The sequence below is a fragment of the Chrysemys picta genome, chromosome 2 (assembly GCF_011386835.1).
Source record: "Chrysemys picta bellii isolate R12L10 chromosome 2, ASM1138683v2, whole genome shotgun sequence".
NCBI classification, from domain to species: domain Eukaryota; kingdom Metazoa; phylum Chordata; order Testudines; family Emydidae; genus Chrysemys; species Chrysemys picta.
The window spans coordinates 74,385,902-74,398,182 of record NC_088792.1 but is presented as its reverse complement, the minus strand read 5'-3'; the positions used below and the strand labels follow the sequence as shown (position 1 = coordinate 74,398,182).

The 12,281-nt window shown below is 39.7% G+C and overlaps 1 non-coding gene across 1 annotated transcript; it reads left to right on the top strand.

The window, feature by feature from the left end:
- The first annotated feature begins 5,366 nt into the window (after positions 1–5,366).
- Positions 5,367–5,553, top strand: LOC112060341 (U2 spliceosomal RNA). The gene has a single exon (XR_002889658.2). It is a non-coding gene; the product is annotated as a U2 spliceosomal RNA (small nuclear RNA).
- Positions 5,554–12,281: the final 6,728 nt, after the last annotated feature.

Genomic DNA, 12,281 nt, shown 5'->3' with positions numbered 1-12,281 from the left:
TGCTTTAGTATATACCATGGGTAAACAAGGCATTACTGAATACTAAATTCTATTCTATACATGTCTCAACAGGCCAGTCATCAAACTCAGACATGTAATGCTGAAAGCAGACAGGCAGCAGTCATGTCATTTTGGCATCTGTGGAACAGTGGTTTATGTTTCTTGAACTGGACTATAGACCCACATTGAAACAACACCAAAACTTCACGCAGTGCTCTCCTGTCAAGTCCTCATTGCCTGTGGGGGTGGAGATGAGTCATGGTCATTCCCTGTCAGAAGGAGGGGCCATTCCAGATGGGTTTGGTGACATAATGAGGTTATCTTCTTGATTTGTGTGACAGCCCATAACTCACAAAATCTCATGGTCAGAGAGGTATACAAGTCAAATAGGAAATTAGGCAGTACAACCTGTTCTTTTGTGATTTATAGGCGAAAAGCTCTGCATTAGTACATTTGATGAGGGAGCGACATCTTGCATTCTGATCCACAAGCAGGAGACAAAGTGAAGACTGGCAAGGGTAAAGCAGAAGGCTATTACTTTTTAGGCTGCAGTGCGCTGTGATTATAACTACTCTGCAAATTTAATTCATATCGATAACATCTCATGTGGTGAGCAAACTATTTTGAAGAATTAAACCTTCCAGCTTGTTCCCAGCCATTCACAGAGCAGTAGAACATTTCAGAATAAATGCCGCTGTCTTTTTCTCCTCCACCCTGTAGATTAAAATGGGATTTAAATTCCTTAGCCAAAACAAATACCATTACTAACTGTGATGTATTTCTTAGCACTGTGTGTAAGAAAAGTAGTCTAAGTTGTTTGACATTTTCTCTTATGAGCAGGAGTCAAAATATCTGCTGTTGCTGATAGCTACCAGATAAAAGTATGCCTTAGAGACAGAGCCTACCAGGAAGAGAAAGGAAGGCACCCCTTAATTTCTACCGTCATAGTCACAAGAGTTCCATCTCTAAAGGTATGGCTACACAGGAACTAGACACCACAGCTGTCTTTGCTAGCCAACTCGTGGTCACAGAGCTTGGGCTGTGGGGCTGTTTTATTGCTGTATAGACTTCTGGGCTAGGCTGGAGGCTGGGCTTTAGGACCCTGCAAGATGGAAGGTCCCAGAGTTTGGCTGCAGCCCGAACCTGGAACTCTACACAGCAATGAAACAGCCCCGAAGCCCGAGCACAAGTCAGTTGGCCGAGGCCAGCTGTGGGTGCCTAGTTGCTGTGTAGACATATCCTAATAGCTGAATTGGAGCACTGCCAGTATGTGTCCCATGGTGTTGCTATGGAAAAAACTTCTGCAGCCAAGAGCAGAGATGCCAAGGGAATGTATAAGGGAAAGAGATGAAGATTTCACCATTGCCTATCTCCTCCATAATGGCGTGGGGTACGTGTGTAAAGATGCCATGAGCATAGTTTGAGAGTGGAGTTCTGGGCATAGGTGCTGGAATTAGGGGTGCTGGGGGTACAGCACCACCCCCTGGCTTGAAGTGGTTTCCATCATATACAGGGTTTACAGTTTGGTTCAGTGGCTCTCAGCACCCCCCACTATACAAATTGTTCCAGCACTCCTGGTTCTGGAACCGATGGAGGGATGGGGAGAGAAAGGGTTAGGCAGATGCACAGCTGAGAATACCAGTGATTCTTCCTAAACATCTCTGGGGAAAACAATTGTGATTTCTGTATTATTTATTGGAGGAAAAATTCACTGTGACAAATATATAACCCTAGGGCTCACCTTGCCCTCATTGAAATCAATTGCAAAATCCCATTAATTTCAGTAAAAGCAGGATTGAGACTGAAATCCAGCAAAGCATGTGCCTAAACACTTGCTTAAGTGCTTTTCTGGATCAGGCCTGAGTCACTGAAGCCTAATCCTACCCCTAGTGAAGTGAATGGAAATAATTCAATTGACTTCAGTGGGAATTGGATCAGTGAGTGAGTATACATTTTAATGGCTATCTTTGAATCACAAAGTGCTCAAAATATCTACTTTAAAAAAATGAATGAAAGATGAATTTAGGAGGAGTGGAGCTTGTAATATTTGCCAGGCCTTAAACTGAAGTTATAACACGAAGGTAACCTCTAATAGCTAACAGCATGCAAGGCCCTGATCCTCCAGTTCAATCCACATTGAAGTAGCCCTGCACTGATATGGAGCCCCATTGAAGTCTATGAGGTTCTTCAGAGACATGGGACTCTGCCCACATGGATCCAGTGTGGAGATTGGGGCCCAACTTGGTAAAAGAACTCCTCTGTGCTAGTTCTCAGTGGGAATTCATGTAGATGGCTGGAAGTTTTTATATCAAGCCACTTTTAAATTCTGTGTTGACTTTTAAGAAGTTGAACAAATTTCAAGTTGTGAAAAGCCAAGATTCTTAAAAATCTTATACATAAAACCCAACTGTTCTGATTCAACTCAAATGTTCAAGAACATTTATGCTCTGAACAGGGATTACACATGAGAAATTTTCTGCAGAAAGAAGCTTTTTCCTGGAAGTCTAAGTCTTTTCAATTTTAGGCTTATAATGATTGGTGACTTATAATTAGAGCCCAGATACTATAGTGATGAGCACAATATAGGAATTTAGAATAGAACAGGCACTATAAGATTTTTTAGTATTTAAAAAATGTCCTAATTCAAGATGGGAAACGAAGTCAAAAATCTCAAAAAAAAATTGTGAACCAAAAATTGTAAAAAATTGGATTGGATAAAAATCAAGATACTTTGTTTCTATTTCAACCTTTAAACATCACTTTTTTTTTACTTTTTAATATAAAATTAATTTAAATTTCACACTATGACATCATCTTATAGTGGTCAATTTACCATTTACCAAATTACCAGATTTTTCCCCTAAACTTAGAATAGAGCATGTGTGAAGTAACTGTGTAGTAACAGTTGGTAAATGTTAGTGTTTTAATGGTTTCTATTGACCATATAGCCCTCAATTTGTGATGATAATTAATATCATAAAATATAAAATGATTCATATCTGTAATAAACTCTATTGTTCCATTCAGATTTATCTTCATCAGTTACATGAAATTGTTTTTTTTTAATTTCATTCTTAAATCTAATAAGAAATTAGTGATTTCTTGTACAGTGGGTGCCATTAAAATAAAAATCAGCCTGTAACAGCAATTACTACATCCCGATAAAAGAGATCCAGCACTATTTCCCTATACTTAGAATATGAAATAAAAATGTGGTAACTGTTGGTAAATGCTGACCTTTCAATGACAACTATGCTAATTAGGCATGTTTTAAAAGAATTCTAACTATATGAAAAACATGAATAATACTCAAACTGGTTTAATGACCATTTATTTTCATGAAACTGGTTACAAAATTTTCAGTGTCATGAAACCTGTGAAGTACTAAACATGTTTTTCATACAGTTAAAGTTCTTCTCAAACTTGTATATTTAGATAGGTTTCAGAGTAGCAGCCGTGTTAGTCTGTATCCGCAAAAAGAACAGGAGTACTTGTGGCACCTTAGAGACTAACAAATTTATTAGAGCATAAGCTTTCGTGGGCTACAGCCCACTTCTTCGGATGCATATAGAATGGAACATATATTGAGGAGATATATATACACACATAAGACAACTCCCACCTGTTCATGCTCTCTGTATGTGTGTATATATATCTCCTCAATATATGTTCCATTCTATATGCATCCGAAGAAGTGGGCTGTAGCCCACGAAAGCTTATGCTCTAATAAATTTGTTAGTCTCTAAGGTGCCACAAGTACGCCTGTTCTTTTTGTATATTTAGAGTTTCCATTAGTCATTCCATTACCAGTTACATTTGTTTAATATTCCAAGTATAAGAAAATAATGCTGAATCTCAGATATACAATGCACCAGATTAGACTGATTTTACTAGATTTGTTAAATTAATGCAGACATTTTACATACACATGCCCTCACTTTCAAGTTCTATGCTAAGTAAATATTTTACCAGCACAAGAGTAATTACTTTTTCTTCTTTACTCAATCAATGAAAAATAGAAATTGATTTAATGTACCATTATAATTAAAATCTTCATTCTCATGGTCCTACTTGGAGAAAGGTTTCGTTAGTTCTATTCTTGTAATTTAGCTGACTTTCATTAAGATATTTAGCCTATAATAGTGGAAGTGACACATTGTGGAAATGCTGTGAAATTTCTTGCATAACTGTGGTGTTTGGGTGCCTGGATTTTCACACCACAAAACTAACATGAAAGGCATGACTGAGTTGTGAAATCAAATTATAGATGCAATGGAAATTCACAGCTGGAGCTGAAACGTGCCAGGTAGGGTGGAACACATTCACAGATTTTATATTATATCCTTCTTGTTCTTTTTTTCAAAAAATAAATGCAGTAATGAGCCCTAATCCCTGGTGTTTTCTAATGATTTTTATCCTTTAAATAGCCTCTTGGTTTTAAACTTTAAAAAAAACAACTACAAATATTACACAGTAGCTATTTTTTTAAAAACATACACACACACACACACACACACACACACACATACAGCCAATGACAGTGGGCCAAATTCATCCCTGGTATAAAGCCACTGCCCATTATTATTTTGCCATTTATTTTAACACGACTTGGCAATATCACCAAGTTTTCATGATGCCAGTGCAAGTCCGTGTGGAGACCATGAGCTGATGAGATGGAGAGTAAAAAAAAAAGACAATAAATATATACACCGTTGAGACAATGATGTCAAAATAAAACCACATGAGTGAAATAGAAGGGTGAGGCCAGGACAAGGACAATACAATGTCAAAACAAATCGAAGGCTTAAACGAGGGGCAACCAGATGGAATTCTGCTCTCCTGGCAATAATGACTGTTATTTAGGGTAAAAAGCAACAGAGGGTCCTGTGGCACCTTTAAGACTAACAGAAGTATTGGGCGCATAAGCTTTCACTATTCGTTGGTCCCGGGACATCTACACGGAGCACATCACCGGCCTCCGCCAATACCGAGAGTGAGCAGGGGAGACCTCGTACACCCACAAGGGGGAAGAGACCTATAAACCCCCCCTGCTGGACCTTATCCCCTGAGCCCTGAACCCACCGAACCTAACTGAATCCCACCATGTGAGGATCACCCCATCCCCATTACCCAGCCCACTTACTTATACCCATGACTGTCTCTACTTCCTGTATGGGTGATAGACCCTCACCGCTTATCGGCTGTTTCCTGATCCCGCCCACCGGTTACCCCCCCCCCCCCATTTGGGGACATTGCAGTCTGTATATACTATGTGTGCTGCCCAACCCCAAAACACTAACATCCCCCCTATACTCTGTATGTTACCCCCAATGACCAATAACTGACGCCTCACATTTTCTGTATTGTTTATTTTTCAAATATTCTCTAATAAAATTTAAATCTGTTCTTATCAGTTTAATATCTGATATGTCCTTTATTTAAGGACTGTATATTAAATTGATTTTTGAAACAGGGGGATGGAATAGGAGCTTGCTCTGTCCACCCCATGCATTGACCTGGTATTGCAGTGTCTCCAGGAACGGTGCATCTCCTCTTGGGGAGAATGTTCTGGTTAGAAAAGCAGAAAGAATTTTACTGTGAGGAAGCTTCTTCAAAGCAGATTTTTATCAAGTAGTTGAAAAAGCTGACATCTCCAGCGCTTTGGGTGTTTTTTTAATGACAAGATACTGTTATACTTTCTTGGGGGTGTTTTCTGACTCTGTTTAAGAAGCTGGCTGCCTTCTTTCTGCTGTGAGTTTTTTCAACAGTCTGCTTTCCAGACCGTGGGTCTCTTTGGGGGTGGGCTTTTTGTTTCTTTGTTTGTTTTTGGGGGGAGGGAGGTTGGTAATAGGCCACCATCCGCTTGCTGTACGTGGAAACCCTGAAGCGTAAACCAGACAAGGGTAAAGCCTTTGATGCAAGTTGCATCTGAAGAGGTGAGGTTCTTACCCAAGAAAGCTTATGCTCCCAATACTTCTGTTAGTCTTAAAGGTGCCACAGGACCCTCTGTTGCTTTTTACAGATTCAGACTAACACGGCTACCCCTCTGATACTTGTTATTTAGGGTGAGGATCCTAACTCATATTAGACAGGGAAGGGGGTAAATGGGAGAGAGACCCCCACTTAGGTCCCTGTGAGGACTACCAGATCCTTGAGTCTAGGCACATACAAGTGATTCAGTCTAATCATCCACATGCCCCCCTCCAAGAGCTGGTCAGCAGAGAGGGGCAAGGAATGGAAAGAGCCATAACTCCACCCCTTCCATTCATTGGCCAAAATAATTGAGCCCGTGTGGAAGGAGGCAGCAATTTACCACTGGCCTATGCTTATATTGCTGTAGGCCAATGGTGAATTACTACTACCAGGAAGCAAGGACGAAGGAAGAGAGGGACAGTTACTTATTGCTGTGTCTGAACCATAATGTTTTGCTAGGCTACTTCTGGGGTGGCGTAATTGACACACAACCCCTTGGGCTGTGCCTAAAGTCACACTCTAGCCCTTAATAAATATGGTGAAAGAAGATGGAAATGATCTATTAAGTCATGTAGTCCATGTCCCTGGTGAGCAGGGTTGCACCCTATTGCATAGTTAAGAGTGTTTGTCCATTTTTGTTTTAAATGTGACAAGTGATAGAGCTCCCAAAATTGTCCTTAGGACTTTATGGATAAGGCAAATACAACTCATTGTCAGAAAGCTTTTTCTGATATTCAGCTTAAAATATCTATTATATAACTTAAACCCATTATTCCTGCTTATATCCCTCTATTTTACCATGCCGAATAACTTCTTTACCTCCCTGTTTTCACCCACTAAAGATCTGTAGGCTGAATGCATGTTCCCCCCTTAGTCGTCAGTTAGCCAAATACATTTTTAATCTTTCCTTAAAAAGGAAAAATCACTCTCTCCAGCCCCCACTCCTAGTTTTGTTGCTTTTCTCTGAATTCTCATCTTTCTGGTAATGAGGTCCCCAGAAATTAACATAATATTGATCTATAGACTGTTACTTCCCTGCTTCATGATGTGATGTCTCTATAGACCAAGACTATATTGATCTTTTTTGGGTGCCATCTAAAAGGTGCCACATATATGATGAACATGGTGATGGGCATGCACTTCCAAAAATCCTATTTCAAGGGGTTATAGAATTGATACTTCTTAACGGAGATGCCCACTCTCCAGGAGACCCAGTCCTTTCAGATATCATGATTAGTGCCACAACGTGCATAATCCCAAATAAAAATTGTTGGGCTGGTGCAAAATACATAGCCTACCTTCTGATCAGTGAGCCCCTCTAGGATCAGTGTCTGAATTCCTGTGACTTCTCAGATCTCTACCTTACAATTATTTTAAAATCACACTTTCTTTCTGTTTAATCAGATATGGTTTCTTCTGGTGTTAGTGACAGCGAATATTTATACACCTCATGTAAATGCAAAACTTTGTCCCCTTTTTGTCCATTATCTTTTCTATCAGACAATTAGCTATGATATAATGACACAAGTAAATAATGACTGACAGAAAGCCAAGAGTTTACCATGCAGCTGAATATCTCCAGGAACCTTACATTAATCAAATGTGGCAGTGGTTGAATGTCTTGTGCAGCACTACCTGAATAAACTGGCAGACCTGGAACACACATCATTCTGCAAATAACACAGCATAACACAACACAATATAGCTCAGCATGATGTGACACGCCAATGCCATCTGTAAATTAAAGATAACTTGTAGACCTGTTGCATGGAGAAGGATAAAGTGAATCCAGGTGGTCTGCAATTATTCCAGGAAGGGCATCTGCCACTAGATGAAATGGGACAATGGCTTCAAAAAACAACAAAACATCATGAAATTTACTTTTTGGATCTCAGTGGTAGTTTCCAAATCCCAGGTCTAATTAGTTGTAATTGGACCGTCCAATTCCAAAGCCAATGACAGAGGCAGAGTATACAGAATTAATCTCTACTTAAGAAAGAAAAAGAAATTAAAGCATGAGATAAATCCCAGCATTTTGCAAAGAAATAGGATAAGCAGCCAAGATTTTCAAAAGTGATTAATGATTTTTGGTGCCTCTATTTTGGGTGCCTACTTGAGACAAACCAGAGGGATTAGATTGTCAGAAAGTGCTGAGGACACACCCACAGAAAGTCAAGACTCTTTAAGGGGTATCAAATTGAGCACCCAGAAAATGAGATACCCAAAATCATTAGTCTCTTTTGAAAATCTGGGCCTCTAAGACTCTTACCTCTTTTCCTCTCCCTCCTGTATAAATGGAAGATCTTCCCAAATGCCCCACAAATGAGAAGGACCTGTTAAAGAACCTTTCAGAACTTTCGGACACTGAAATCACGCAGGAATTGCATGCATGGTAAATCACCTAACATATGAACTGATATATGCGGCAGAGCACTGAATGCTTCTTTAAAAAAGAAAAATCAAACTAGATATCCTGCTGTATTCACTGTTCTCTGCTGTACAATTAAGAGAAGAGCCATGACCTAATTAATCAGATCACTGAGGCAAAGCAAGGTGTGGTCACTCTTAAGGGAAATCCTATTAGGCCTTCTACTTCCCTAAGAAGAATGGGACTTGCGAGTAGTTATCCACAGTAAAATGAATGAAAGGTCACAGGGCACTAACTTTAAAAAAAACCCAACCAACTCTACTCTGGTATGCATTTGTACAGGGGAGTTATAGCCACTTCACACTGAAGTCTTGATCTTACAAGTCCTTGTGCTCTGCACAGCAGTAAGTCTCACTCCCTTACAGTGCGCAGGGTAAAAGGGAAAAATGGGCAGCGAATGGTCATATCTGAGGAGACAAGTGTTTGCTTGGTTTTATCCCACTTAGACTGCAAGTTCTTCAGGGCAGGGATAGTGTCTTTATTATATGTTTGGACAGGCTCTCACCTGTTCTCTAGCCACCACTGTAATGCAAATATTAAATAATCATTAACATCCTAATAAGGCAATCTACTGTGTAGTCTTCTTGAGTCCAACTCACACGGTACACAGGCCTTGCACTCGCCCTTTGCACAGGGGTGAATTTCAAGTAGCAGGAGTCACATGGCCAGCATTCAGAAGCACTCATTAATTCAAGAGCGGTTCCACTACATTTTCTGTTCTGCTCCTCACTTTCTTCTTATATGTGTAACACTCCACAGTTGGGCTGTGTGGGATTGGGCACTGCACGAACACTACCACAGCTGGGCTATGATACAGATTTAAAATGTCTTTTCACTATAACAAGGAGAAAGGTCTGCCAATCTGAACACAGCACTGGGAGCCAGTAACCAGTGGGTTCTAATTCAACTTCTGCCTCCCTTTGTGTTGAAGGTTAAATAATTTAACCTCTGGGCCTCAGTATCCAAGTCTGCAGAACAGTGATAATAATAACTGCCCGATTTATATGGGTTTTGGGGAGGGTTAAGTAATTGTTTCTAAAATCCAATGAAAATAAGAAGCACCATAGAAGGGATAAAGTATTATTAGTAACAAAGAAGACCAACCAAGGCAATACATGATTTCATGTTTATAATGCATGTGAAAAGAATGAAGGAACACAATCTAAAACAAAAAACAAAAAAAAACCCAGACACATGGGGACATAAGTCTAAAACATTTGATGACCCGCAATACATGATAAGAGAATAGGAGTATCACACTAAACATGAGCTGGAAAATAAGCTAAGGTTCAAAAAGAATAAATTTAGATTGGATAAAGACATAAGAAAAAATATTTTGAAGAGTAAGATCAGACAATGAAATGGTTTGCCTACTGCCATAGATATAAACACACATGCTCGTAGTTTTCAAGGACAGATTAAATCAGTGTGTGTGTGTGAATAATATTACAGTGGGCACGACTAAAAAGTCAAGTTTACTAGCATGAATTACATAATGGTAACAACTATAGATAGAAAGGGACCTTCTTGCTTGACCCTGGATGTCAGACTAGAGGAATAAAGATGTTCCATCCAATTCAATTCCCTATGAGGTTATATAATGCACCTGATTCTGTTTTCAAGTTCTGACCAAAGGGGACTGAGAAATAATGGAACTGAGACGTCTCAACTCAGCCATTAGTGGCCCGATTTTTTCCAAATACTGCCTGTGAAAACGGGTATGCAAGTGTCTATGCAAATTGCAGCAGTGAAACTTCAGACGCCAGTAAGAACATTCGGCATAGCTATAAGGCTGCATTAGATTACTGTGGATGAAGTAAAGAAAGACTAAAAGGCTTGATTTTCAAAGTGATTGAATACACCCATATCAGTGAATGCTAGACATTGAGGAAGAGAGAATAAGATGGAGGAAGTCTTTGAGCTCTAATTAATACATACCGTATGTATTTCTCCATGATTATGATTATAGTCACTCCACGACTAAGGGCTTGTCTCCACTTACTGGGGGATTGACGCACAGCGATCGATCCACGGGGGGGGTCAATTTAGTGGGTCTAGTGAAGACCCGCTAAATCGACCGCCAATCACTCTCCAGTCAACTCCGGTACTCCACCGGAACGAGAAGCATAAGGTAAGTCGACAAGAGAGTTTCTCCCATTGACCCAGCGCAGTGTAGACACCGCAAAAAGTCATCCTAAGGTACGTCGACTCCAGCTACGTTATTCATGTAGCTGGAGTTGTGTAACTTAGGTTGACTGAGCCCCGTAGTGTAGACCTGCCCTAAACCTGTAATTTAGGATTTTTCTGTGATCCCGTGTTCAGTTCCCTGATCCACCACAAACTTTCTGTGTGACCTAGAATAAATTCCTTAGTCTCTCTGTGCCTCAGATCCCCATCTGTAAAATGTAGATAATTTGAATAGTACCTCATGACCTCAGAGAAATATGTTAATGATTGTGAGGTGTTCAGATAATGGGTGCCATACCTTATATTATATCCATTCATATGTGTTAGTAAATGGATTTTTAAGACAATGTTAATAAATAATACATCTCCCTTCCCCTTCAAACAGCCAGAGCATGACTTTTAGAAGTCAGAAACAATTTATAATTAAAATTTCACATACTGGAACTTTTCTTATGTTTTCATTGTGGGGGGGTGTAATCAAAAGTTTGGCATAAGCATTTTTAGCTGTGACAAACCTATGACTTTCCCCATGACAAACAACCAGCCTTATCCAAGATCCAAGATGAATAGATGCCAGTGGTTGGTTTATTGACTCAGAATGCTCACCGCCTTTTCTTTCCTGAAGACCATTTCACTTCAGTGATTTAGCGTGGGAGGAAGGAGAGAACATGAGGCTCAAGATCACTTGCCAAAATAGTGATTTGGCACCTGGCAAATAGCACAAAAGACAACCTCTCACTAATATCAGTCACCATGTTGGAACTGCTTCTCGCCTTCTACTTTCATTCAAATACTTATATTCATCTGTGCCCTTTTGCATAAATCAGAACTGAAAATGGGTGAGTTGGTGACCCCATTCTCCAATGTGTTTATTCATCACCCATAATTATAGGCAGCAAGGGTGGTAACTCCTATTGACAAAGTTGCCCAAACACCTTTTAGAGTGTGGTCCAGAGCCATTTCAGTGTCTCGGGCAATGGGACTCTCCCCACTTCCTTTGGGACACAATTCTGCAATCTAATAAATCTCACATAGGACAAAGTATCAGGAAAAACTTCCCTAATTTACCTTTTCTAATTTCATCACATTACCTCTCACTACTAAACTTCCCTTTTGCCATTTTAAATGCATCCTTTACCTCCTTCCCCACCAAACCTTAGTCAATCTGTAAACATTAAAAGTCATGTTTTTTTTAAATTAGTTGTTTGCAATCACAGATGTGCATTTGTATAAGTGATTACTGAGATTTTGGAATCGTGTTAGGTGACTGTATGTGCAAATGACTAGTAAGGCACCAAAAATAGCAATTCAACTGCTTGGGCACTCAAATTTTCATGCACAGTCACTGTATACCGATTGCACAAATGTAGACCTGTAATTTCATGTGGATCGCAAACTTACCATTTTTTGAGACTGATTGTTGATAGTTTATACAGTTGGCACAGTGTTTGTTACAGGTCCTGCAGCTTGTGCCTTCTTGGAATTAGTGTCAAGCTTTGGTATCAGTGTATTGTTTACAATTATGATAATGACTGAGTGGAAATAATGGGCTTGTGAGTCACATTATCCATGCAGCTGCAAGGTAAAGTAATATTCTGCCACATACTATACTGTGACACATAAATTAGCACATGCAAAAAGCTTTGATAACCAAGAGATCAGAGTGTTTGTTTGCAGTCTCAAGAGCAAAGAC